This window comes from Suncus etruscus, chromosome 10 (assembly GCF_024139225.1).
Source record: "Suncus etruscus isolate mSunEtr1 chromosome 10, mSunEtr1.pri.cur, whole genome shotgun sequence".
NCBI classification, from domain to species: Eukaryota; Metazoa; Chordata; class Mammalia; order Eulipotyphla; family Soricidae; genus Suncus; species Suncus etruscus.
In genome coordinates, this window is record NC_064857.1 from 98,676,231 (window position 1) to 98,680,239 (window position 4,009).

A 4,009-nucleotide genomic window follows, 5' to 3' on the forward strand; every position below is an offset into this window, starting at 1 on the left:
ACATAGTACCAAATTGCATTATTTCATCTTTTCTTCTAGTCAAGTAGTATTCCATTGTGTAGATGTATCACAGTTTCTTCATTTGGTCATCTGTTCTTGGAAATGTGCCTTGTTTCCAGATTTTGACTATTTATATCAGTGCTACAATAAATACATAAAAATATTTTTTGAATAGAATGTTAGGGTCCTTGTATTTGATGCCCAAAAGTGAAATCACTAAGTCATATGATAATAAAATTCTTAGTTTTTGAAAATTGCCTACATTTTTTTCTCAATAGAGTAAAGCAGCCAACAATTCCATCAACAGTGAATAATGCTTCCTTTCCTCCTGTATCCACAAGAACGCTGTTGTTTTGTTCTTTGATCTGTGCCTGTCTCAGTGGTGTGAAGCAAAGAGAGGTAACTAGCATTAAGTAGGGATCTAAACGTTTCTAATTTCTAAAGAACACAGGATTTGAGCAAGACATAGAGATGTGGAAGGACTAGAAGAAATAATTCTTCCTAGAAAAATTCATCACTAAGGCGTGGCAGGACAGCCAGTGGCTGAAGGAACCAAGGTCTAGCAACTTGAGCCGAATGGACTAAGTAGTTGAGGCTGAGGGACTGCAGCAAGGCCAAAGAGGGCTCCAGCTTCAGGACACCATCAGAAAAGTTTTGGCGAACGCTGAAGTTTTTTGCAGGGCATTCTGGATAATCCTTGCTGAGGCTACATGGGCAAACACAAGAGTGCAGGTCAAAAGCTGCAGAGATTGGGATTTGCCATTGGAGATGCCTCCTTGTGGTTGGGGAAGTTGTGGGGACGAACAATAGCAGAAGGAAGGAGTGTTCTCCAGTGTGGGAAATTACCTGAGAGTAGTCTTTTATGTTCACATGAAACAGGCCTAATGGCAAAGCTCTCACAGGCTTTAGTTAACAATGCTTTAAAATAGAAATACTGAATCAGGATAGTATGCCAGGGACCACAGACCATGAACATTTACACAAGTTTTGCCTCCTGTGTCTGTGGTGAGAACAGGGGCCTCTCTCTGACTTTACTGCCCCCCATTACTCACCCTGCACTCCTTTATTAAGGAAACAAGGGACTTCAGAAAGCCCCTTTCTCCCTCATCTGCCATTCCTGACATATAATCATTTAATTGGTGAAAGCCCAAGGGGCCTACAGTCTGAGGAAAATGAATCCAGGTAGTAGCTGATCTGGAAATTATTTCTTCTCCCCAAACAGTCAGGGAAGGTTCATAGTAGGCACTTAGCTTTTTTAAGTTTTTAAGAATCCTTTACAAACCAGTACAATTAGAAATTTGATGGCAATGGGGAAGGATATAATGGAGGGCCTGTTCATATCTTGGCATAAACACTGTTTTGTGTCCTTTCTCTGACTGCTTCTTGTTTCACACAAACCTGCATAGCTTGATACTAGTCTTATTTTTTAAATATAGAACTAAATTTAATCCTTTTTACACATCCCTTGATTTGATTGCTCTTACCCTATTTATTGTATTTTTTTAAGTTTTTCTTAAGTTTACTATTGGAGTTTTATTTAAATATTATCGTAGAGTCTATGTGTTTATCATACTGTTGACATTGGATGCCAGAATCTTCCAAATCAAATATAGTCATCTTCATTAAAGGATTTATTTATATATTTATTTGAACTTATTTCCTGTTCTGGCCTCTCTCCTTTTGCAGAGAGATGTTCCCAGGAAACATTCTGATATAATGAGCCTGAGATGGGCTGGTGGGGAGGGATCCCAGAGTCCAGGCGAAGTCCATTTGTCTCAGCAAGTTTCAGAGGACTTTGAAGGAGCCTTCTCCTGAACCTACACTGCTAAATAGAAAGCAAGGCAGGATCTGGGGAACGAGAGAAGGCATTGATTGACCTTATTTTAGAGTTCCCTGCTCTTTGAGGGCCCAGGGGGTACAGAGCATCAGCCAAGTATTTAGAATGAGGACAATAAATGTGTTATTAGGTTGGGATATACATAGCACATCCGTTATCAACTTGGCTGGAGTTTTCATTCCTCCCTGAGCAAGGCAGAGGACAGACATAGCTTGCAAACTATGTCCCTGCCTCTACCAGGGAGGGATGGGTACTGGACATTCAGCTGAGGCTTTTCCCAACACCATCTCAATTTGTCCTCAAGACACACTTATAAGAGAAAGACACTGAAAACAACTTCCTTTCCAGTGGAACAAGAGCGCTTCTAAGTGAGAATGTTCAGAACTCACATAGGCCTGACCTGCAAGGTCTTTCTGGTCATGATACTCAGAAGCTCGCACAGACTGTGTGGCCTGCTTGGAGACATTATCTACTCAGACAATTGTTTGAAGTGTATTCCTCTAGCAGGCTTTTATCCAAGGTACACTGAATCCTCTGTCATTGGCATGAAGTTCTGAGTTGAAAGACTGCAGATTGTTATGCAATGAGCCAGAGGAAAACAAATGGGGTGTGGGGGTGGTCTGGTACCAAGAGTCCTGAGAGAACAGGTCCCACTGCATCTCTCCAGACACATTTGATCTGCCTGGTCTTGGACTAACAGTGATTTCAGGGTTTTGTAAAAACTTCGGAAGTCCCACAGATTGGATGCAAATTCCCAGGAATGTGACTGACTCATCATCCTTCCTGGAAGGAACCATTTTTGGCCCAAATCATCCATAGCAGCCAGAGACAAAGAGAAATCCTGGGAGAGAGATAGGCTCACATGTTAATTCCACTAGCAACATAATGAGAATTTCATTCACTTACTCTGAATTCCCTGGTGTTCCCTGGTGTTGCTCAACGGTTCATTAGCTCTCCTACCTTGCCCGGCTGCCACAGAATCCCAGGAGAAGAGCTACACTCTCTGTTCCTCTGCAAATCAGTCTTGGCCAGTCCGCATTTCCCCCAGAAAAAATCCTCATAGCTGCCCCTGGCCTCACAGAGGTCTTTATCCAGGATCAGAGCAAATATCCTTACTAGTGTACAGTTCTTATGGGCTATGCTGACTTTCTAATCTCTGGTGTGTACACACACACACACACACACACACACACACACACACACACACACACACACACACACACACACCAGACATTTAAGTCTGAATTCTAATGACACCATGCTTTGAGGCAATCTGACTTTACCATTCCTTATAGTAATCAAGTCATTGAAACTGAAAGGGGATGGAGAGGACAGTCATGGTGTGAAAGATGGTGTAAAGGAGAATTTTTAAATTTTTCCAGTAAAAGTTGCTATCCAAAGGTGATGGCTTTATTTGCAAAGATAAGAAGCAAACATGCTTTCACAGTTGAAATGTCTTCTTTTTCTCTCCCTCAAATCCTTTCTCACAAATCCTTTCTCAGGAAGTCTCATGCCAGTTCCACAGACTGGCCCCTACATGGTTCTCCGGGTGCTCTGGTGTGTGGGATTCAGAGTGGCAGACCTGAGCTCATGCAGAAGTACACAGGACACCACACAAAACAGTCTTGTTATAATGTCCTACTGGTGCCCAAACTCTTTATGATTAGTGACCAAGGGCTCTACAGTTTTTATTTGTCAGCAAACCTCACGAATAGTGTCACTGGTCCTGTAGAGAGGCAGGGCATACAAGAAACAATGGAGTCAATACCACAAGCTAGGAACTAGCTGTGTGAGCCAGCAAACTCTTTACCTCTTTGAACCTTGGATTAGCTAGAATTTGGTGGTTCCCAACCCTGACTTCATTTTACTTTAAATTAATATTTTTTAATTTTTATTGTAATACCATGATTTACCAAGTTATTCATAATATAGTTATTTCAAGCATTAAATATTTAACACCAATCTTACCACCATTATGACCTTCCCTTACCAATGTCTCAGTTTCCTACATATTATTTATTATAACACAAAGGAAAGTGGAATTATCAAAACTTAGATTCAACACGGGTCACTTTGAAATGATTGGTATATCTCTCCATATCTCCATATCTTTCCATATCATTGTTATATCTCTCTAAAGTCAATGTCTAAAGATTTACTGGGCTGTGGTTG